Source organism: Lissotriton helveticus, chromosome 9, assembly GCF_964261635.1.
Source record: "Lissotriton helveticus chromosome 9, aLisHel1.1, whole genome shotgun sequence".
Taxonomy (NCBI): Eukaryota; Metazoa; Chordata; class Amphibia; order Caudata; family Salamandridae; genus Lissotriton; species Lissotriton helveticus.
In genome coordinates, this window is record NC_136070.1 from 817,867,962 (window position 1) to 817,893,469 (window position 25,508).

A 25,508-nucleotide genomic window follows, 5' to 3' on the forward strand; every position below is an offset into this window, starting at 1 on the left:
CTCTTATGAGTAACTGAGGGGGGCAACCTGTAAACCCAACATTTTGTCATGTTAGACACATTATGAGCTTGATGCAGCATTTGTATAAAACATTATCAGAGTAAGTCTTGCGGTGTTCTCCTTTGTGGGGGGCCAATGTGATAAACATGTGTTCAGGGGAAACGGGTGTTTTACCAACCAGGGAATGCACAGGATACTTCTCATCCAGGAAGTAGGATATCCCTAATGCACTTATTAGTGTATTAACAACTATTGATGCAAAAACTATTTTACTTTTTGTGGACTAACCCACTCTGGACACAGAGGTGCAAAGGGCTGTTCTTCCTCAGCAATGGGCCGACCAAACGGATACATTGTAAAGAAAGGGAAAGGGAATGCAATAGAACTGATGGGAAAAGGGGGCTAGCGTTCACAGTGTCCTCACTGGTAGACTCCTATTGTTCATCAGCGTTGGCGCTCTTGCGCACCGGCGGTGGAGCTGCTCCGTCCTAGCTCGGATCCATATCCCACATTGCAGGGTAGTGTACTTCCCTCCTGGAGAGCACACTTAACTGCTTCACTGCGGCTGGAAACGCCCCGTGGTGCGGGAGAATTCCATGCGTGCCTGGTTCGGACAGCCCCCGGCCATCCTCCGCACACGTCCACCATGACGTCAGACGGCCGGGGGCCGTCCGAAGCACAAAAGCGGTTAACTCACCCTGTACAATGTCAAGAACAGTGCACCAGTCTCTTCCCTGCCTAAACTAACACAGTTGGTAGTACAAGCAAAGTACACCCTAACTTTTGCAGTTCATCCCTACTAATCTGACTTAACCTTTGGTGCACTGTTACTCTGTTGGGGGTGCAAATTGTACCTGGCTACTCGACGCACAGAGGAGGTCAGTAAAAAGGGGCTCAGACACAGAGGGGGCAGTTGAAAAGGGCTCTTGAATACGCTTGATCTCTGGGGGCACTGCTGCATTTAGTACCTCATTGTTCTTGGCCTCCATTTGGGTCCATGTGAGCTTGGCATCCGAAAAGGGGACAAATCATGGGACTTGCTCCCACTCCAAGTCCCCAATTTCTTCCTTGACCCACTGATCATAAGGCAAGGGTGGAGGCACTCTGTGGCAGTGTTGACTATGAATCCAGTTCTTTCAGCTGGTGACTTTCACTGCAGTGCGGGTGGCAAGGAGGACCTGGACTGATCCCTTTCACCTCGGCTCCAAGCTCTTCTTCCTCTGACAATTCGGATTAGAATAAAATCACCAACCGAATATCATGTCCTGGCCCCTTGGGTACTGGCGGGGAGAATCCTGGATCTGTTGGTGAATAGAACGCAGACTTTTAGTTAACACATACAGATAGTCCACTAACAGAGGATATTCAATTTCAGAAACCCTACGAGGACGCAGGACGCCCCAGACATTTGCAGGGCGCCCGAACATGACCTCGTAGGGTGACAGTCCTGTCCTAGAAAGCGCTGTAGTTCTTGTGGACAAAAGGGCTAATGGTAAAGCATCTGGCCACTACAACCCTGTGCACTCCTGAATCTTTGTCAATTTCAGTTTGAGCGTACCATTGTACTTCTCAACCAAACCTGCTGACTGGGAGTGATTTGCAGCATGAACTTTTTCTATGATATGTAGTCCCCCACAAACTAACTGAATGACTTTTGCATTAAAGTGGCTTCCGTTATCACTCCAAATCAAACGGAGCAAGCCGAAGCGAGGAAATAACTCCTTTTTGCAGTCACTATGGCTGTGTTTTCTTTTGTGGGATAGGCCTCGACCCATTTACTGAATGCACAAACCACCACTAATACATATTTCAAATTGTTAACTCGATCCATCTCTATGTAATCTATCTGGAGCACCGCAAAAGGGAAAGTGGGAGGTGCAAAATTACCAGGCGATGTAGGGGTACCTTTTACAGGATTGTGCATCATGCACACCATGCAGTATTTGACCAAATGAGCGGCAGTCTTTGAGATATTATCATTTTGCCATACAGGGTCTAAAAACTTACAAATACCTTTAGCATTGATATGAGCTGGCCATGGTGACTACAGGAAGAACATATGCATCTGGTAGCATCCATCTCTGTTTCCCTGCCTTAACAGTCCAACAACCCTCCTCATCCAAACGTGCTGGGCTTTCCTGCCATAATGCTAATTTCTCAATCATTGCCTCACTTTGTATCTCCTTGACACTCACGAGCGTATACTCAAACATGGTGACCTCGGGCACCCACCTAGCGGGACCTGCTACAAACATCCTTTTCATCTTCGTCCGGGCTGTCTCCTTAGCTGTCTGATCTGCAAAGGCATTCCCTTTACCCACATTGTCGGTAATTGTCTTGTGGGCGCTGCACTTTACTATCGCTAAGTTCATGGGGAGTGTCAAAGCCGACAAAAGCCTATGTATAAGGGGGTCATGCTGGAGCCACCCAAAATTATGGGTGACTCCGAAGGCATACTGGCTGTCAGTATAGATATTGACAGCCAGTCCCTCACTCAACTCGCAGACTCGAATAAGGGCAACGAGCTCTGCAGCTTGGGCCAACCGATAGGGAGCTCCAGCTGTCTCAACTACCGTGGACCGTGTTGTGATTGCATATGCGGCTGTTGTAGTGCCATCTGGTAGCTTAAAGCAAGAGCCATCGACATATAGTTCCCCTTTGGGGTCAGATAAGGGAACATCAGTCAAGTTTATCCGTCCTTTCGTCTCTTCCTCTGTCCGGAAGATACAATCATGTATGTCTATTTCCTCACTCTCAGAAGGGAGGGGTAGTAACGTGGTTGGCTTCAGAGTTGCACATCTTTTAACCATGACATGTGGTGCAAAGAGAGTTAGCTCATAACCGGTTAGACGTGCACTGGTGAGGTGCTGTGTCTTGGTCTTATGCAAAAGAGTATCCACAGCATGGGCACCATGACTGTGAGGTCAGTATCAAGTACGAGCCCAGCCGATTGCCTTATAGAGATGGCCACAGCTGCGCCCGCTCTTAAACAGCTCGGCTGGGCTTTGCGACAGGGTCAAGAAAGGCAGATAAATAAGCAAACGGCTGTTGCTTACATCCAAAGGCCTGTGATAAAACAGAAAGGGCACAACCAGCCACCTCATGCATGTACAGCACAAACAGCTTTGCATAATCAGGTGTACTAAACACAGGTGCAGAGCAAAGCGCAACTTTTAATTGCTCAAAAGACTGCTGACATTCAGGGGTCCAAGGCAAGGGTTCATGCACATGTTAATAATGAATAGTTCAGGATCCTTTGACGACAATGCCAATAAAAGCACGCACATCCCTTTGACTGTTAGGGATAGGCATTTTAACAATGGCGCTGAAGCGCTCAGGGGTCAATATACTACCCTTCTTTGACAGTAAGTCACCCAAGTAGGTGACCTATCGACAATATTGAAATTTGGAAAGGGACACTCTATGTCCGTTGTGTGCCAAATGCAACAACAATTTAACTTTACTCTCTTTGCAACCCTTTTTAGTGTCAGAAGCGATGAGAAGGTCATCTACATATTGGAGCAATACATTACCTGGAGGAAGCGTAAGGGAGTCCAATTGGGCTTTTAAAGCTTGACTATACTAGGGCTCTCAGTATAGCCCTGAAGAGCTCGACAGAATCTAAACCTTCTGCCAGCTAGGGTAAAACCGAACAAGTACCTGCTATCTGGATGGATCAGAATACTAAAGACTGCATTTTTGAGGTCAATGACAGAGAAGAATTTAGCAGTAGAAGGAATCATCGTCAAAAGGACAGTAATGTCACGGACCACCGGGAACTGTGGAACTACTATCTTATTTATTGCGTGCAAGTCAATCACAAAACGATAAACATCTGGATGATCATCAGAGGAGCCGGAAGGTGCCCTCATAAGAATGGGAAGAATAGGGCTTACACACATTAGTAGTCATCTCCTCAACAACTCCTGACTCAATAAAGTCCTGTATAATTTGTAACAAGGCTCGCTCCCCTGCTTGCAGTATTTTGTACTGAGGAATACGAGGAAACATGGAGTTGTCTTAATTTTGATAGAAACTGGGGGTATCTGCAACAGTCCAACGTCTGTGTCACCCGTGGCCCACAACATGGGCGGCATGTCCTTAAATTCAATAGGGAGGGGCGCATCTTTGGACAGACACTGCTTAGTGCCGACCATATTCGGGCCCATCGTCATGTAAACACCTTCTGGGGATCAATAAATAGTAGCATGCAACTTCTTTAATAAATCTAAGCCTGTCAGATTTTCTCTGCAATTAGATGACAACAAAAATGGAAAATCCACAGTAAAAGGACCTATAATCAGTGTAAGAGGTTTGGAAATGGGGCTCATAACCGGTACACCAGAAAACCCTACTGAAACATTATTATGGCCAGACAGAGCTGCCAGTGAACGAGAAATAGAGCTATTCATTGCACCTGTATCCACCATAAATTCCTTAGCTGAGCCATGCAAATCTGCAGTAACGTAAGGACCGCACTGATCTACAGGTATCTGAACTTGTCCCATACCCTGTCCATGGCTGTCCTAGCTGTGACCATTTGAGCATACCTCAACGACCGACTCAGCTTCTACACCCCCACCCGCAGCCTCCGCTCTACCAACCTCGCCCTCGCCACAGTTCCACGCATCCGGAAAACCACCGGCGGTGGCAGATCCTTCTCCTACCTCACCGCCAAGACCTGGAAAACTCTCCCTTCCAGCCTACGACAGACCCAGGCCCTGCTGTCCTTCAGAAGACTTCTCAAGACCTGGCTTTTCGATCAGTAGCAGACCGCCTCCTCCCCCCCCCCCCCAGCGCCTTGAGACCCTCACGGGTATGTAGCGCGCTTTACAAATGAAATGATTGATTGATTGATTACAAAAATGGGGTTTACCCAATGGTCGTGGACCTGGGTTCAATTTGATACAAAAGACAATGGTCCTAGACCTATATTTCAAACTATATATATAAAATTCATACTTATTGTTTCAAAAACTATTTCTTGAGCATGCACAATATTTACCTTGCAGTAATCAATACAGTAATTTTGGACTAAAGAAGTGCAACAACCAAGATATACTTCACCAATGATTTATTCCATATCATAAGGTGAACAGTAGATTGTTTACTGTATCAAACAAGGAGAGGAAGGGAAAGGGGTTACTCCAATGGAATGCGCGGAAAGAAAGGTGCTCTAGTGTGGAAGAGGTGAAACAGAAATTCAAATAGTGAGATAGAGGATATTTAAGAACATTTAGATGCTGGACTGATTACAATATCCAGTCTTCTCCAGCCTGGCCATGTAGAGAGAATCAAGGTTCCTTTATATACAATTGACAAATACAAAAAAAATGTATCTTCATGTGGCATGTTAGATTTGGGCTTTTGATCCAGGCTAATTATATGGGCGTAGACGTTTCGAACTGACTTAGAGCTGCGAGTGTGATTCAGAGCCTCGGCCTTGCGGGTATTCCTCAGGACTGTGTGGGGCAACCTGAGAAGGTATTGTGGCCTTGTCACACACCTACAGGGTAAAGAGGGAAGTGAGATCAGGGTGTTGCACTAGAATAATAGTTGATGATCAAGTTATTGTAGATACTAGCTTATCCGCAGGGTCTTGCGGGGCATGGGTTCCTCACTGTTCAATTAACCATAGTGGGCATGTTCATCTGTAGTCAGAAGCACTAATAGTGGTCACTTCATATGATGCCAGGAATACATGAGTGATGGGGAGGCAAAACTCTTACCCGTTAATGAAGGTGGCCACTAGTTTGATTTTCGTGTAGTAAATGCAGAAGCTGTGGAAATTAAAAAAGGGGGAGGGTTAGGAATGTCACCTCCTTGTGGGGACTGATGGCTTACTGGCTTTCAGGAAATGACAACTATACAGGGGATTCATTACCTTGAAGCTGGCAAAACCAGCGTCCATGATCCGCACGAGTTTGCTGGAAACTAACACGGCTGCCACAAGGACGTTGCTTATGAAGTCCCGCTAGCATGATCATCACGCTGGTGGCGTGTGTGTTAGTAATGGAAGAAAAACGATCCTTACATGGTGCAGGGGGGATATTCACATGTCAGCAAGGTTGAATTGACTAAGGCGGTCTCAAAATGCCAGTTCTGACCATGGGCAAGAGCGATGAGGTGACATGAGTAAAAACGTTTCATTGCTGAGCAAGGTGGATCAAAGGCGCATTAACAGAAAAGTATTTGGATATATTAAATAAAATTGGCCACCATAATGAGTATATATACAGTGACATGGATTCCTGAAGATTTCAATAAAATAATATATACAGTGGCATAGGTACAGTAATTAGTTATATGGAGACCAAGTGGCGACCCATAGTGGGAGGCAACAGTAGTTACTATACTATGTTCCTTGGCCCTTCATACATTTAGTGGCATGAAACTGGCACAAGGGCACTTGCATTGTACAACATGACTTCTATTCGAAGCAATTGATTACATGGGATATTTATACAAAATTTCAAAAACATATTGGACAAAAATAGAACATTGTTAGTGAACTGCAAGAGAGAAATTTGAAAGTGGAGATGGATAAATACTAAATAGCACACATTGAGGCATCTTGCGTTGATAGCGCATTATGGCTGTGCCTGGCCTATCTTGTAGTGAATGGGCAAGTAGAATGGGGTGTTAGCCATTATTCAGTACTGCCACGTGTCTACTGATTTCCTTGTACTCGTTAAGCCCCTGTGCTATTGTGTCAAGTAAATGTATTCGCCTACATTCACATGTACTCAGTATGTTCACGAAATCTCCTCCTCAAGGGTTGGGTTTGACCTTCTCTATGACCCACCATTTAAGGCTCTCTGGCCTATGTACAAAAGTGGTGAAGTGGTCAACTAAAGGTGCGCCCTGTACTTGGCATTATATGCGGCTGCAGTGCTGTAAAATGCGGCATTTAACTTTTTGGGTGGTCTGACCTATGTACATATATCCACAGGGGCAAGTAATCGCATAGATAACCCCAGTGGTGTTGCAGTTGCTGTGTTCCTGCAGTGTGTATGTTTGATCATTATGGGTGAATTGTGTGACCTACTGTGCCAACGGTCAAGCTTTACATTGGCCACAATTATATAAAGTATACATTTGATATATATTATTTAAAAATATAGGTCTAGGACCATTGTCTTTTGTGTTCTAGCTGTGAGACATACCTTTCACCTCGCCTATATCATAGTCATCATGATAATACTGGTCACCCCTATTGTCATTGAAGTAGTTACTATCCGGGCGAACCTGTAACGTTGCAGTATGCTGAGCTCTGTCCTGTCCACTAGCTCCACGACCTCGGCCACAAGAACCTCGTCCTCTAGGGGCTGCGACTTTCTGCAACAACACCAGACACTCGCTACGCCAATGTCTCTCCTCTTTACAATCAGCACACCGATTCAACCCTACAGGCGTAGTATTCCGGCTAGTACGAGGAAGCTGTTGGGCCGTACCACCAAGTTCCCTACCATTCCCTCGAGAAGCCTGCTGCAACAACACCTTTGTCTTCAATTCTTTATGCTTTTTCTCCACCTTCTCATTTTTCCTGTGCTTATTATACTGTGCTATACTCAGAATTACAGAAGGGGAGGAGGTAGTCCAAGTGCTCTCTGAGGCCTGTAACCGAGTCGTGATCTCGGGAAGCAGGTTCGTAACAAATTTATTAACGAACAATCGGACACCCTCCTCCACCGACAAATCCTGGCCACTAAAATCCGAAAACACGTCTTCAAACCAAGTGAAAAAAATCAGACACACTTTCATCCTTCTTCTGACGCAATGCCGTTAACTTGTCCCAATCTACCCTTCTTGGTGGAATATGAGACTGCATATATGTACTAATTCGGCCAGGCAAAGCTAGTATTTCAGCCTTAGGCTTCTCACCAGGCTTCCTCTCCTGGTCCCATGCTTTAATCTGAATCCTGGTACCACCCAATTCCACAACATGGTCCTGTGTATGCGCCTGTCTCCAAATATCAAAGAGCACCAGTAGACAAAAGAACATCTCAATAACCGCAAGCGTCATCACTGTCGATTAAGCGGCCTCAGTCAATTCCTTATAATATGCAGTTGGGTTTTTCCTAGGGTCAGGCAACTGAGTCTTGATGGATAAAACTGCACTCCTTTTCCATGGAGTATAAACCCATTGTTCTTGGAAACAGGCCTCTACCCTTGGTCTACTAACGGTATTATGCTGATCCCGTAGCTCAGGTAGGTCAAGGTGATATATGGGATGGACTTCCCTCATCGGAAACTGGGATACTGTCGTCGGGCTCTTCTCAATCAAACTACCCCGATAAGTGACCAACGCCGCAACATCACCAAAAACGTTACCGGGTGCCATATCAGCAGCATATACATGATCCCCAATATCATAAATAATCTGGGGTGCTACACCATTGAAACACTGGGGCATATTATCAAGGGGGTTTATCTCCGCTTTTTTGGCTTTAAAAGCCAAGAAAGCGGAAATACAATTATCTCCCTATTACCTAGCTGTCGCTAACACCAGTTAGCGACAGCTAGTAGGAGATAGCGACCATCTTGGGCCCCACTTTGCATGTCAGTGATATTTATCACTAATGACATGCAAAGTGGGCGTGCCAAGATGTTAGCGACTTTTTCATCGCTATCTCCTATTACCAACTTTTGGAGATATTTGCGCTAAGCGCGAATATCTCCAAAAGCTAACACCTGCCCTGAGTAGTTCTTAGCCATGTTATCCAATGGGAGGTGGATAACATGGCTAAGAGCATTAGCTCGGTAATGCATGAATATCGCTGACTTTTCAGCGCTATTCATGCATTGCGGCCGTTTTTTATCGCATTTGCGATAAACCTTGGTAATACCAAGGTTTATCTGTGATAAAAATCGCCGCAACTTACCGGTAAATTTTTGTCTCTAACTAAGCAATAGCGATAATTATTGCTATTGCTTGGTAATATGCCCCACTGTTCCCACAGTCCAATCAAAGTAGCTGACATGTGCTTAAGGGCATTCTGCTGCAGAAAAGGCTCATAACTTTCATCACTCTCCACACATCTTCTACACTGTAAATGGGGTTACGGGCCCACTGGGCAGCCTGATCGGCTACTATCTTTTTCTCTTCGTCTCTCACATCTGATTGTATCAATATCCACCCCAATAGTTCTCTAGCAGTTGCCCAGTCTCCGTCCCCTAGTCCACATACCGGCGTTCCGCTGCTCAGTAATGTCAGGGAATGTAGGAACAGAGAAGGAGTAGCGACAGACGTAACAGGCACTAACGTTGCTGCCGGCTGCAACGTAGGTGTAAGGGCTGGAGAGAGAGATGCCGAAACGAAAGGCGGAGCAGGGAGACTGGCAGTCATTGTAGCTGCAGAAGGTGAGGTCAAAGAAAGAGCAGGAGACACTGTGGCCAAAGCAGCTTGATTAATAGCAGAAGAAACAGAAACAGCAGGGACAGAGGGTACGGATGACTGAGGCTGGGGCATAGCACGGTATATTCTCTGTGGGGCGTATGGGGTGGAGGTCGAGTATCTAACAATTCCTCCACAAATGTATCATTTTCTTCTCGGGCAACATAAGACTTTTCACATTGTAATCAAAATTTTCTATCAGTCAACACTATTACTTATTCTATTTTCTCTCTATCATGCGCTACAGCTTTTTGAGTCAATGTCTGCATTGTCCCCTTCCGGCCTCTTTCTCTGCTTTCATACACCTCTGTTTAGCCTCCTTTTGCCATGTTCTGAGGGAATCAAACATCGACTGCCTACTCCTTTTTGCAAACAATTTTTCCTGCAGGAAATTAATTTTCTGTTCATCAAAAGTGCCTGTCAACGGCCACTGCAACTCAGCATTGTCCCTCGTATATGTGTGCCATAACATTTTAAACATATTAGGGCCAAGGCCATGTTTTACAGACATTTCGAAGTTCGGAGTGCCTTATGGAGTCGCTGGCTGACTTTCTTCCAATCGAGCAACAGTAGAACAACAACGACAGCCCAAACAAAACAACTTTCAATAGAAAACAAGTTCACTACTTATGCCTAACAGATATTTGCAAATATCTTTACCAAAGTTGGTCCTCAGACCGCCTCAAATACAAATCAAAATGGTGCCACATCCACAAAGAACCAACGCTAACTCACCTGGTGCACACGGGTCAAACAGGTTTAATCTCTAACACTGACTTTTCGGACCAAACTGTCAGATACAAGGATTTTGTCGTTCAGGACCCCAGTCGGGATGATCGCTGGAGGAGGCACCGCTCAGTAAGACAGACAGAGCAGCTGCGAGTACAAGAATCTCGTGCAGGTATCCCAGTCCGCCCGTCCGACCCAACGTGGCCCTGACCTCCTCACCCGTTTGCGGGCAAAGATGGGTCACCTGATAGAGTTCCTGTTTGGGTACCAAATGAAGGAAGTGGCCCCATTAGGGTCACTTGGGTCACTCGCCACCACCTCTCAGCCTTCCATACAAATGAAGAGTTTGGTCAGACAGTAGACAATACAAACCAAAGGTATTTATTAGAAGTACAGTCGAGTGGAGTCCGGTCTGACCAGCTTTCTTAGATTGCTGCAGTGGGACTGACTTCTGCCAACATGGTAACACATAATGTACATCTTCAGAACCACTAAAGACATGCCCGGACTGGAATTTTCCAGTTGGTAGCTGGTGAACAAAGGAAATACCGAAGAATGAGCTGCAATCCTGGGACCAGGCACATGCTATCTCAGCATCAAGGTTACTCTGCCTGCGGCTGCCGCTCTAAGGGTGGGAGCAGGCCTATCTAGTGAGAAAGGTATGTGATGACAAAAACAGTCTATTCATTAGTACAGCAAAGCTCAACCTTGGAGAAATACAAAAAAATATTGCAGCTGCTTTCTGCAAAGAACGGCAGAGTAAGACAGAAATTAGTTTTGATCATGGCTCAAAATGGTGGCTTAACTTAAAATAGTGCCGCAAATGCTAACTTTACATAGAGCAATATGCAAGCAAAACGAGTGCATAACATTTACATTTCAAGAATTCTGTGCAGTGCGGTTTTTCCGAATGTGTCATGACATTGACAAGTGGAACTTTGTGGAATTCTACGGAATTCATCTCAGCAAGTTCTGCCCACCCCTACTTTAGAGTCCAGTAGCCCGAAGAGGGGCATCAGAAAGGCAGGAGTGCTAGGTGTCCTGCTATCCCCACGAGGCTCACTCTACTCAGTTTGAAGGCACTCACCCAATGCGAAGCCTACCACCACTGAGCTGGATATGAGGAGGCAAGGGGGAGGGAGAGAGAGCACACCTTCAGCCACTAGCCGCAACTGAGCCTAGTCAGGCCTCTTCCGTGGCTACCGGGCTCAACCTGCTGTGGCAATGGCACCTAAGGTAGTACGCACCTCACTACCCACACCCTACATCTACCCTCCGTCCAGTGACTAATGCAGGCAGCTAACAACCATCAAGTACAAGGCAGATGTTGAATTGGTGGCAAACCTTCCTTGGCTCCTTACTCACTTGAGTTGGCCCTAGGGAGATTTAACCTGATGCCAGCATCAGGGATCTTGGCTATGAGTAGCTCCTCTGTGGCCGGTCACCTCTTGTTAATCCCTTCTCCTTGCTTCACCCACTCCCAGCTCACGGCTTGCTGTGTGCCATCTGGGGGCCACACAGAACCACAAAAACAGTCCCCGCTTACACAGGCCACTACTTCAGTCCTGGGCTCACAGGAACCACTCCTGGAGTCCTCAGATGCCTCCAATCGCCACCAACTCCAGTTTAAGGAAATCCGAGGTTGGACTCCCAGCTACGAAAGCTCCAAAGTTCACCGGATAGACCGGTGGGTTGCTGCCTACAGGCACACAGGAAGCACACTGAATGACCATTTTGCCCCCCCCCCCCCGATGAAGCCGGGGGAAAGAGGGCTCATGGTAGGGAGCAGAACGGGAACGGCAGGAGAAGTTAGGAACGATTGGCGAGGCAACAGTGCAGTGTTTCGGACAGCGTATGAGCTATGAGAAAAAGTTCCTGATAAGTTGGTCAGTTTCCTTTCTTTTCACTCTGCAGGATGGTGAAACAGTCGGTCCTTGACATGCTACCGAGCAAATGTTGCACATACTGCTCCAAGGGAAAAGCTGACAGCAGTATTTCAACCTTAACATGCTTTCTTTAGGCATCATGCATTAACATCAACAAAGAGACAGGGGTTTGCTTTTTATATTTTGTTTTACCGAGAGTCACGCAACATAATGGTTCAGGAATTGACTATTTATTCCTCACATGCAAGTTCATTGGGTGTATGTGATTGAATAGAAAACCAAATTCATTGAATAATATTTCTGAAAAGCCATTCCACCAAGTTATTTATTTGAAAATTGAAAAATGACTTAAAGTTACCAATGCATGGAATTTATTTTTTCTTTCAAAAATGCCTTTTAAATGCTTTTCAAAGATTTATATACCATTAATGTAAAAATGAGTTCTCTCAGTTGTTTTTCTTCTTACGTTTCATAGAATTGTTTCCCTTTACCACCAGTCCCCTTCCATGCCCTTTTGAAGTTTCACTTTTTACGTCAAGCCTAGACAGTGCTTGCGCTGTTGCTTAGCCACCTGTTGTATATACTTTCTGGAGTTCCAACTCCGCCCATTGCATTCCTATGCTTTTCATTTGTCTATGTCAGTGTCCTTTAAAAATCCTTGCTTGCTAGAGGTCAGTCCACCTGTTTGTCCCTCCTTTTACTCTTCATTTTATTCCACGGTGCAGGGGCTAAGTACTGTCTTATTACACTATGGTTCTTTATCTGTTCTTTGGGGGACTATATTTTTCTTGGTTTCCTCCTCTGTTACTGTTTGCATTTGTTCAGTTTTGGCACAATAGCTGCTTATATTTGCATATAGCATTCCTCCCTCCCACCTTCTGTTAATGCCACAGTTGTGTTAGTGCTGCCTCCCGCTCCGTTGCTCGTTTTCACATTATTTTAGTCTTTTTCGCAAGCTTTCAATATGGACCATTAGTTGGGATTCTTTTGGTAAGAATTTAGGTTTTGGGCTTCCTTTTAAGGGGGCTTGTGCTTGTTTTTTTTACTGGATAGGGCGGACATGCTCCCATCATGCTCCACTTTAGGGTCATTGGAACTGCGGCACAGAGACGCAACATGGCGGCTGACTCTAGCACGCATGGCCGTTCGGGTACCACAGCAGATGTAATTCTTTGTAAGTGTTCATTGTAAGGCTCGCAGGTGTTATGACCGAGTTACAGGAAGGGATATAAGGAGGTCCGGAAGAGCATGATGTAAGCTGTGTGTTTGTATGTAGAGGTGAATCTTTTTCTACATTCCTCCTACCAATTTCAAACTGTTTCTTCTCCCCAGCAGCACTTACCCCAAATCCTGGTGGGGTCCGGGTGACCCAACTGCTGTGGCGGGTGGTGCCGAATGAAGGCGGCCACCACGGCCTCGGGGGGGCTACACACTAGCTCGTCTCATACACTGCAGGTGTAGAAGTCTCCAGTGTGTGTGTGTTGGCGATGGGCAGAGCCACAGACAGGGAGCTCCGCACAGCCTGCAGCCTTTGGCGTAGTAGCTTCAAGGCAGGCTGCTCCAGGGTAGAGGGCGGGCGGTTGTCCGAGGAGGACATTACCGCTGCTGGTCTACAGTGGAGAGGGTCTGCATGCCTGAATGATGCGGCTTACTCCTGCAGCGTGGTCCGCTAAACAACGACAGCCCTGCCTCCAACCCACCCAGCGCATGCCTCATCCCTAGCAAAACAGCGCACTGCCTTGCTTTGCTTGCCTGTGAAAGTGTCCCTGGCTCTCTCTCCCCGAAAAAATCTGAACTATGAAAGTAAATGTTGTTTTACTCCTGCAGCGTCTGCTCACTGTGGTGTGTAATGCATGACATGCTTGTAAGAGGGATGGGCGGATGTATAGTCGAAAGGCCGCTGTTTAGTCTCAATGATGATTTATTAAGAGACTGTCTTATAAAAGACATGAGAATGAGACTGACGTTCACAGATTGTCAGTGTTAAATCAAGTAGGGTGTAGCTGTTTCTGATCCTTCTCTTTTTTGGAATTCTCTGCGAGGTGGTACAGGCCTGGAATTTTGGAGGAAGAGAAAGCGTAGTTGTTTGGTTTTACCTGGATTGCCCGTCACCTCACCTTTTACTAGTGCACAAAAAGATTAAGGAGGCTTATGAGCCGTTTTTGTTTAGTGGTAAATGGTCCCACACAATAGGGACACCTTTTTTAATAGAAAGGATCACTCCCTTCTTTGTATCTTTTCAAGACAAATATAACACCGTTGGAACCATAGACAAAGTAAACTAAAGAAAAAAAAGAAACTCTCTTTATATAAGAGGAGATGGCATATACCAATCTGGGTTTATCTTTGCCTTTTTACTGTTGCAGCAGAATAAACAAGCATTTGCAATGCAACTGTCTCGCCTTTAGGACTTTATAAGTATTTAGCTATGCACCATATTATCCATGGGACCACCAGCACTCAGTTTTTAGTTAAAGCCCATTGCTATCAAGCACCCCGTCTTGTGAAACACTAACTCCGGCCGTCAGGCCAACCTATCGCCCACTTTTGCTACTAATGTCCACCTCACCACTACATCTCCCACAAAGCATTAGGCCTACCTTCTCTCCTGCTGAAGTCACTTCCCTACCACCATCACCATTACTAATCCCACTCTGCAGTGATATTCTTTTACATGTCTGGTGCAATTCTGTGTTAATATTAGCAGAACAGTATGATGAAAGTGCAGGGACACCTGTTCGGAAGTTCAGCTGACTGTCCTCCTGTTAAATAATGGGTGCTCATAAGTGACTTACTCCAACCAAGCACTGCTGCATCAGATAATGAAAACTAAAAAAAACATGAAAACACATAACAGGCATATTTGTACCTCTCCCCTAGACGCCACACTTGCAACCGTCCAGACCAATGATCGGCGACTCCCTGCAGGTAATTGAGGTTCCACAGCCTTAAGCTTAGGACACATTGAAGAGGCTTAGGCATGTTCCTAGAGCTCCATAGGCAGTGGTAAATGATGGGTTAATTTATTTTAAAGCCTGGAACCCAAAGGCAGAGTTGCTGAGTGCAATTAAAAAAAACTTATGTTAGGTTTATTTTTTCCAGAAGTGACGATCCCTAACCATCTTGCCGACATAAATAATACCATCGAGCACAGGGAAAGTAAAGACACAGCTAAATGGCAACAACAACAACAACAAATACATTTGTAAAGTACGCTACATACCGGTGAGGGTCTCAAGGCACTGGGTGGAGGGGAGGGGGGCTGCTACTGATCGAAGAGCCAGGTCTTGAGAAGTCTTCTGAAGACCAGCATGTCCTGGGTCTGTCATAGGTTGGCGTGGAGAGTGTTCCAGGTCTTGGCGGCGAGGTAGGAGAAGGATCTGCCGCCGGTGGTGGTTTTCCGGATGTGAGGAACTGTGGTGAGGGCGAGGTTGGCAGAGCGGAGGCTGCGGGTGGGGGTGTAGAAGCTGAGTCGGTCGTTGAGGTATCCTGGTCTGGCGTTGTGGAGGGCCTTGGGTGCGTGGATGAGGAGTTTGAAGGTGATCCTCTTGTCGACGGGGAGCCAGTGCAGGTCTCTCAGGTGGAGTGTGATGTGGCTGCGTCGTGGGACGTCGAGGATCAGTCGTGCCGCGGCGTTCTGGATGCGTTGCAGCCACCTCAGGAGCTTGGTTGTTGTTCCTGCATAGAGGGCGTTCCCGTAGTCCAGTCTGCTGGTGACGAGGGCATGGGTGACGGTCTTTCTCGTGTCGGAGGGGATCCATTTGAAGATCCTGTGAAGCATACGGAGGGTGTTGAAGCAGGACGTGGAGACTGCGTTGACTTGTTTGGTCATGGAGAGGGCGGAGTCTAGGATGATCCCCAGGTTACGTGCGTGGTCAGTGGGTTCTGAGGCTGTTCCTAGTGATGTTGGCCACCAGGAGTCGTCCCAGGCTGAAGGGCTGGAGCCGAGGATGAGGACCTCCGTCTTGTCTGAATTCAGCTTCAGCCTGCTGTACTTCATCGTCGGTGACGGCCTTCATTCCTCTGTGGAGGTTGGCTTTGGCGGTGTGGGGGTCTTCGGTGAGGGATATGATCAGCTGGGTGCCGTCGGCGTAGGAGATGATGTTGAGGTTATGTTGTCGTACAACGCGGGCGGGAAACCTCCGGGAAACCGCCGGGAAACCTCCGGGTAGCTGCGCGCTCAATAAATGCAATTATAATAATAATACTAATAAGGCTGCTGATAGGTCCAGAAGGATGAGGGCGGCTGTTTCTCCTTTGTCCATCAGGATCCTGATGTCGTCGGTGGCGGCGATGAGGGCGGTCTCTGTGCTGTGGTTGCTGAGGAAGCCAGACTGGGATGGGTCCAGGATGTTGTTGTCTTCGAGGTAGCGGGTCAGCTGTCTGTTGACAATCTTCTCCGTGACTTTCGCCGGGAAGGGGAGCATGGAGATGGGCCGAAAGTTCTTGAGGTCCTTGGGGTCCGCCTTGGGTTTCTTCAGTAGGGCGTTGATCTCGGCGTGCTTCCAGCTCTCCGGGAATGTTGCTGCCTCGAAGGAGGTGTTGATTGTTTTCCGGAGATGGGGTGCGATGGCTGCGCTGGCTTTGTTGAAAACGTGGTGAGGGCATGGGTCGGATGGGGATCCGGAGTGGATGGAGTTCATGGTCTTGATGGTGTCTTCGTTGCTGACCTTGGACCAGGAGGTCAGGCGACTGGTGCGGGTGGAGGTCGCAGGGGTGGTGGTCTCGGTGGTGGATGTGGGGGTGTTGGAGTTGAAGCTGTCGTGGATGTCCGTTATATTGCGGTGAAAGCAGGTTGCCAGTGAGTCGCACAGGTCTTGTGAAGGTAGGATGTCGTTGGTGTTGGAGCTGGGGTTGGAAAGTTCTTTCACAATGCTGAAGAGTTCTTTGGAGTTGTGTGCGTTGTTGTCTAGGTGGTCCTTGAAAGCGGTCCTCTTGGCGGTCCTGATGAGTTGGTGGTGTCTGCGGGTGGCTTTCCAACACATCATCTTCACGTAAAAAACATACGCCACTGGATGGTTATGTAATCCGGCCTGGCCATAAGCTCGAATTCCAACAAGAACCAGCTCCGTCTACTTCAGGAAATCAAATGGTAAAACGGGTACCACCGCCACCTGCTATTTACAGAGCAGTGTGAGGCAGCTGAATCGTTTCCTAAAAACGAGTTACTGTTGTGGTGTATCGCGATACACCACAAGGCAAGGGGCTTAGAATACTAGTACATATGAGTAGTAAGCACAATATAAATGTAAAATACAACGCACATCAACAGTTTGTAATAAAACCTGGGCTTACTCAGATAATCACAGGTCCTCATGCACTTACAACAGCGAGTTGTGCAATAACTGTGCAATAAATTCCCCTCCCCACACAGCAATCCTAAGCGCAAGCTGCTTTGATAAAGGGGCTTTTCTTCCCCTCTCAGGGGTTGAAACCGGATCCCTTGATGCAGGAAGGTGAGGGTCTGATCACAAGTGGCCAATAGATAGAGTGCAGTTGACTCAGCCAATCACAGGAGAAAACAAGCATTTACAAATGCAATAGGACTCGTATTTATGCGCGTACTATTGCGTTTTAAACGGAAGTGCAGCCATGAAAGAAGGCACAAATGGGTGGGGGTGGGGGGGTGGTTGTGGTCCAAGAAGTTACGGACTGCAGGAGGGAACGGGGAGAGCCTGGGTAACAAAAAGTTTTTTCAAGTAAAGGGGTTGATAGCCTCGGAAGAACAAAAATGACGACATGGCCGTCAGGAGGCGGGACTAACAAGCCAAAAACCAATCACAATGCAGAATTTATCATTGAAGCCAATCAAAATGATGGCCGGAAAGTGGGCGGAGCTTCCGCTGGCTATAGTGTATACTGCATGCCTCACAAAGCGAGCAGTGCGTTGCGCTGCATTGCTATGCGAGACCTAAAAACTGTTGCAGGCATTCGACTGGTGCTTTCTTTATTTGTAATCTGTCTATGGGGGTAGAGAAAGGAGGTGATTTGTGGCACATCAAAAGAAAAAACCTTCTTCCGTGATCTACCCAGTGCCCTTCCCTTCCCTCAAAGATCGACTCCTTCTCTCCCAACCCCATTTAATCAAACTTACCCGCAATGCTGCAACTCTCCTGAGTTGCGCTGGGCTCATCAGCGCCCTCCAGGGGCAGACACCAGTCTTTGCTTCACTCCTCTACGTACTCTTTTGACTCCAGAATGACATCCTGTCTGGCAGCGTCTTTGCGGTCCACAGCGTCTCTCTCAGCTTCGGTGCTCCAAAGATCTGGTAGGCGTCTTCCTGCTTCCGGACTTGTGCGTCTCCGGTCTGATGACGGGAACCTTTTCTTCCTCTCTCCTCCTTACTGATTGTTCCTCTCCCGTGGGGCATTGCTTTCCCTTTTAAAGAAACAGGAGCCCTTATTAAAGTCTGACATGTCCTTTAAGGGTTGTTTGAACCTTTTCGCACAGGTTTTCTTCTGGTTACACGCTGGAGGTAAGGGGCGTAGAGGTGTGTACTGAGATCAATCTTGGTCCGCCTCACAGTGCTTCACTTACCGTATAGGGCAAAATAGGCATTGCATGGAGTGTGGCCCCCTAGAACATTTCGCTATGTGCTGGAATACCCCATATGAGATGGGTGGAGTGACTCCTTAAAATATGGATGCTATTGGATTCACATGACAAGCAGCAGGGCATGGGTGGTGCCAGCTTGGAGGTGATGAGCTAACAGGGTGCATCTTGAACCACCTGCATGGAAAATTCGTCTCTGTAATCCTTATGCTGAAGAATGTACCTTATCAAGGGAATTAATCAAAGAATGACAGATCTAGAGTGCTCCTAGAACCCAACTGGACTCAAATCCCCTTCCCATGTCATTTTATTTATTCTGTAGGTTTATCTCCCAGCACTTTGAAGTGACCATGGTGACATATGGGGCTGTACATCTCTTAACCATTGACAAAGAACATGTGTAAGAATGTTGTCTGTCTCACTTGTCACCTAAAAAATAAATAACTCCTATAATGTTCTCTGTTTTAAAGACCTCAACATAAATGGACTTCTTATCAAACTTGTGGGATTGTATGGTATTTGGAGTAATGAGTGTTCTCTCAAAGCACCCCAAACGAAGCAAGAAACAAACATTTTATCAGTAAGTTTTAAAGAAGCTTCACACAGGTTAATGTGTCTGATCATACACACTCGTTAGACATAAACAACTTTCTCACTGGCTCCAGTGGTAGAAAATTTAAATTGTGTAATAAAGATTTGAAAAAACCCTGGAGATTCACATTCCGTACAAAGATCGTTTTGCTCATGCAACCTAGTTTGGTATTCTCATTTATAAAAAGATTTATAGTGCAGTGGTTCTTAACCTATGGTCCAGGGACCTCTGGGGGTCTGTGAGGCCTCGACAGGAGGTCCACAGATATTTTACGAAATTAAATAATACTAACATTAATAAATGAACATTTAAAAAGTTTGTAAAATAAAGAAGCAAAACTGAAAATGTTAAAAAAAAATCTAAAATGTATATTCCAATATTTGGACATTTGTTGGGTGTATATACTGGTTTTCTTATTTTTCGGTATAATTTTGAGGTTCAAATTGTAGATATTGCTTAGGCTGGGGATATCCAACTTCCCGTAATGATTCAGTGACGGGTCCCCAGACTGCAGTAATGGTTCAGTGTGGGTCCACAGCAGTCAAAAGGCTAAGAACCATTGTTATAGTGGAACAATCGCCGTGTACTAAGTAAGGGGTGTTCTTAGTTTTTTGTCTTGAGTGGCACAGCATTTCAGTCAGTGCAATTGTTGGACCTGGCCCTCTCTGCTGGGTCACACTCAAACCTTTTTGTCTTCATCTCTCTTGTTTTGCTGAATTCAATTTGTTGGCCTTAGGACTCTGTGAAATTTGCCATCAAAAGTGAAAACTGCTTGTGCTGTCTCCTAGAAACATGGTCGATTTGGCCTATATCTAATTGACACATTCAATTTACTTATTAGTCCCTATTAAATGGTACCACTTGAACCCAGAGGTTGTAAATTGCATGCTACTAGAGGGCCTCCAGCACCTATTGTTCCATCCACTAAGGTATCCGTTTGAAACATGTGTTTAGCTGTTTTTTTTAACTGGAGGGGGGGCGGACAAGCTCCCATCATGCTCTACTTTGGGGGAATTAGAACTGTGGCACAGAGACACAGCATGGTGGCTGATTCCAGCACGAATGGCTCCAGAGCAAGGAAGTAGGGGAACCATTGCAGATGTAATTATTTGAAAGTGATTGTCTTTACCTCCTAAACACATCTGAACATTTTAATGCGTAGGGCTCCTGCAAACTCCATAACTCACCCTTTTCAATCTTCCTAGTGGCAGATATACCATGCCACTTACAATTTTCATACTTTGAGTCAATGAGCAAAAGCTTTGAAGTTTTACTTTGTTTTGCATGTGTTCTTTACTTGTATTCCTTATTTTCTTTATTATAATTACCTTAGAATTTTCAGTTGCCGTTTACGGGGTTTCAAATGTTGATAGTTTTTTTAATATGTTGTTTAAGCGACATAGTTGACTGGACCTTTTAAAAAATGTCAGTATTCTAATTACATTTCGATATTAAGTCATAGTTTTAAAGCTTTAAAGGTTTGTTTTGTTTATTTTCTGGGAACAATATGCTACCTTCCTGTACCTCCTCACTCTGTGCACTGGTAAAGCTCTCAGCCCCCCACTTGTCCCTCCATTTCTTGTACTCTCTCGTCTCAACCCTCTATCTCTTTCACGCACTGTTTCCGCCTTTCTCATATGATTCACGTCAGGGCTTCAAGCACAGTTTCTTTCCGGTGCCTTTCAAGGTTTCCTTCCCTCAAACACACCCCCTCCTCTTCTTCTTAGGCTGTCTTCTGTGTAAACAGGTGCTCGCTCTTTATACATCTCTAGCCTGCTCTCCTATTCTTTCTCTCTTTCGCACACACTTTTTGTTCCTCTGTCTCGAGTTCATTCACCACTTCCTGAACAAATTACCTATTCCTCTCTATGTTCTTTTCTATCTATTCTGTAATGCTCTCACCACATAATTCTACTACACAAATACACTACACGTCACACAATTCCACCCCCACCATTCCACAACTAACAATCCCAATACAACCCACACACTTCTACTCCACATCACATACATCCACTACACTTGAAACCAAAACAGATAGGTAAAGGACAATGGGTGCTGCCACAAACAAAAAGTGGTCAGGCGGGGTTTTGTGTAGACAGGGCATGGCAGGGCCATGGAGGGAAGCATGGGGGAGCACGGAGTAGTTTAATAAGAATAAAAAAGAGGACCACTTACCTGAAGCTGCCGGCCGCCTCCTGTGTTGCTCCTCGGTGTTCTTCCTGGTTGCATCACAGGCTCCCTGTGCAATCCCCGTGCTGCTCTCATGCTATGAGAGCAGTACAGGGATTGGCCTTAGCGAGCTGCTTTGACCTATTACTCAGGACAGAGAGTCTGTGCTGTTTCTCCCACCCAGCTGTTCAATACAGCCAGGTTAGAGAAACCTAAGTGTGCATGTGTGTTTGGCCACATGTGCACTTATAAGTGCATCAACCAGTCCTCCTCCCCCTCCCATGGTCCGGCCACCACCCCTCCCTGCACACACTGGCTGAGAGAGGAAAAATGAAAAATAAAACAGTTATAGTATATTGTTTTATTTTTCAGGTGCTGGCTCTGAGCCAGTGGGACGCCCCTGGCAAAAGACATTGTAATTTGCAACGCCAATAGCTCTAACTCTTGTAAATGCGAGACCTATTGCATTGCAAATTTTTAAATTTCTGTTCCCAAGCAATACATCAAGACATCATTCTCTCTTTCCACTGCTTTATAGCCTCATATGTCCATTCTCTTCCCCTTCCGGTTCCTTCTTGTTCTGTGCCCCCTGTTTTACTTTTCAGAGAGCAGGGTGACAAACCAACAAACCCCACTTTGACCCATTTGTAACATCAGTTTATATTACTCCCCCGCCGTTCCTGTTTCTTTCCTCGTTTTTGCCTTCTGAACCCTCATTTCTCCTCTCAACTCCATTCCTTTACCTGGTTGCAACCCTTTTCATTTTAATACTAAAACTATGTTCTTTAATTGGAATTTATTACTGGATGCAATTTATTTTCTTTTTAAATACATTTATATTGTTTTTGTCCTGTTTTTGGTTTTTTCTATTATGTTCGACCATAGTATATTTCTATTCATTAGTTTTTCCACCTAATTTGTTTTTCATTATTTGCTTTCTCAGAAATGTTTTTTTATTATGTGTTGTTTTTATTGATGGCCCAGTGATGTGGTCGAAGTAATGAGCTTTTGTACAAGCGCCCAGAGTCAGCATTTGATGTGGCAGGTGTTTCATCCATATTAAAGCTTGGCCTGTTAATCGTCATATATCCTTGTTTTCCAGGCAGCACTCTGTGTTACAGATTGTGTGGCATTGCCGTGATTTACTTTCATGGAAGTACCTGTAAGCAGGGAAAACAAATAGATGGAGATGGCCAATCGTGGCAAAAGAATTAAAAAGAACTTTTGTATTAGTTGCTATTCTTGCTGCATTTGACAAAATAGTTAAATTCATGTGAAAACCAGGAACAAGACAATAAAAACTTACAACGAAATGTATATTTATCACAGTAAAAAACCCTCACGGGAATTTCACGTAGCATGTCTTACATGTTTTCATTTTATGAAATAGCAAGAGGCAGGGTATTTGTTGAAAAAAACAGACTATGAAACTAAGGTAATATTTAGCTAGCTTGACAATGTACGGTGGGCACTATGTTCTAATCCTAGGTCTTTAATAAACAAATCTCTGCATTCTGTGAGCTGTCGTCTTCATTTGATTCAATTAATCTGTGAGGGTATGTTTGTGCATACATGTCAATAATGTTACTGCCTTAATATTTGCATGCATTTGTAATCTCTGTCAATGTGCGCGGCTCTGTCTCCAAGCACTATACACAAGACAAAAGTTGTAACTTTCTAGTAGCTTGTTGCTATTCCCACTTGTATGGTGATTTGTGGTGTCAGAACGTCACACAGATGTGTGATCTGGTTTTTTGTTGTGCGACCCCCAAATCTCACATTAGTGCACTTATTTGTTGTAATGTTAAAATTGACAACAAGGCCTCAAAGGCTGCATCTAGGCTGAGGTATCCATCACCTGAACCTGGGGACTTCGTAATGATGCGGGTGCCCTTGCAACCATGCTCCCAGGTTGTCCCCTATTGCCCCATTAGATTCCCCGTAAGAGTATCACAAATACACAAACAAAACACTTAATATCACACTCTGTAAAAATTCACAAACTAGTAATTGGACACACTGTAATTTATTCACAATGCGCATATTCATATTTCTTTATAACCAATTTTTTTACATATTTGTTGTAGTGCCCCAGGAGAGGGAAGGTGAGGGACAGTGAAGGTAGGGAGGGAATGTTCAAGATAGGTCATTCGTGACATAAATAATTATAGTAAGGCTATAGTGTACCTAAAGTGCGGATCGGGTACAGTGCATGTGAGCACAACCATGCGCATTGCGAACAGCTGCCATTTGCTACTAGTCACTTCGTGCGCGCGCTCCGCCTCTGCTGTCACTTCACCTCACCAGGATGCACACCCCCTCACCCCTCGCTCGCCAATGTCCCTCCCACCCTTCCTTTGATCTCCGCCGCACTACCCCGCCAAGCAATGCCGCTCCCCCGCCCCCACCACGCAATGCCACACCATCAGGCTTCAAAGTAAGCCGCTCTCCCACCTCCACCACGCAATGCCGCTCCCCCACCCCCACCATGCAATGCCGAGAGTTTGTTTCATCTGCCCCCACCCCACCACCCGGGTTCGGTAGCAGCTGCTACTGAGGTGGCCTGCACAGATACACGCAGCGTTATTGTTTTCTTCTAAAGATTAAAGTGTTGTGGCCACTTATATAGTAAAGCAACACTTACCTCTTGCTGTTCACCTTGGCGTCCTCAGTTATTTCTTCCTCATTACCTCGCTCTCATCAACACCATAGAGCGTGAAATCGCTCTCAGAGACAGTCTTTCTTATTAAACACTGCCACCCTGTGGCCACCACTGGCATTTGGTTTTCAATTGTTCACCCTGTTGCTCTCCATCGATTTAATCTCGACACTCTTTTTTAATTATTGTTCACCATTGGCTTTGCACTTTCCTTCCCAATTTAAATGTACATGGATAACATACAGGTGCTTATCTACAAAAACCACTTGCTTGTTTATCCCCAAAACTCTACCTGTCCGGAGGATCCGTCTAGGTTGGCTCGCAGTCAGACGCTGCCTAAATTACAAATCCCCAGACCTAGGCTTCTAGCAGTGTTTTTCTCCTATTCTGTTCATCTCCGGCCTAGAACATCTCAGATTTTGTTAACCGGTAACAACTATTTGTCAGACGTTATTTTCAAATTGATATTTTTAGGGCTTTTGTATTGCATTTTGCTTCTAATCTTTTGATTATAGTTTTATTGCACTTTAATTTGTGGTCAATTGTAACGCTTTTTCGTGCAACTGCTGGAGTTTTAGTGCACAGAACCCCTGCTACCGCTCGAGGTGACAGTGTGCTTTTTGATAGTCATGAATAAAATACATGAATAAATATGGCACAGTGAGTATGTAACCGTCAATTTGTACACATGGGCTGGGTGTTTAACCTTGATCTGCAGCATGAATGGTACAGAGAACTCACCCATAGTGGGCAGGTTACTTCTGGAAACGGGCACATCTGTGAAATGTGTTGCAGTCTTCATATGATGCTAAACTGGGGCTCAAAATGCTGAAGGGATCTGTAGAATATGGAACGCTGTTGGACATCTTTTTCAATCTGGCCCTTTTTAGGTCAAGCTTGTTTCCTTTATTTTCATTCCCCTTCTCCTTTCAGGCCGTCTCATCCATTTTTGCCTCTTCACCATCACTCCTCTATCCTGCTGGTCATTCCTATTTTTCCATTCCCCTCTTTGCTATTTTCTTTCATATTTCTGCCCCCTCTCCCTTCTGCGTTTTACGGTCTCTACGTTGTCCTCTAGCCTCTATTTCAGTTACGCACCTCATACCTCCATCCCCCTGCCTCTCCCATATCCCACGCATCCTCCCCTGCCCTGATGTCTCTCCCTTTTCACACCCCCTTCACACTTCATCCTCTGACTGGCCGTGTCCGCACTATCTATCTATCGCCCTCACTCTATCTATCGCTCTCACTCTATCTATCTATCTATCTATCTATCTATCTATCTATCTATCTATCTATCTATCTATCTATCTATCTATCTATCTATCTATCTATCTATGTATCTATCGCCCTCACTCTATCTATCGCCCTCAATCTATCTATCGCCCTCACTCTATCTCCCTCACTCTATCTATCTATCGCCCTCACTCTATCTCCCTCACTCTATCTATCTATCGCCCTCACTCTATCTATCTATCGCCCTCACTCTATGTGTCGCCCACACTCTATCTATCTATCGCC

The 25,508-nt window shown here is 45.6% G+C and overlaps 1 long non-coding RNA gene across 1 annotated transcript in view; it reads right to left on the minus strand.

Annotated features, from left to right (window-relative positions):
• Window positions 1-24,010, minus strand: part of LOC144782998 (uncharacterized) — a 32,188-nt gene extending 8,178 nt beyond the window's left edge. The window contains exons 1-2 of the long non-coding RNA XR_013601354.1: window positions 23,973-24,010; window positions 969-1,301 (exon numbers count right to left, since the gene is read on the minus strand). This is a non-coding gene — a long non-coding RNA (uncharacterized LOC144782998). The remainder of the gene's footprint in view (window positions 1-968; window positions 1,302-23,972) is intronic.
• Window positions 24,011-25,508: the final 1,498 nt, after the last annotated feature.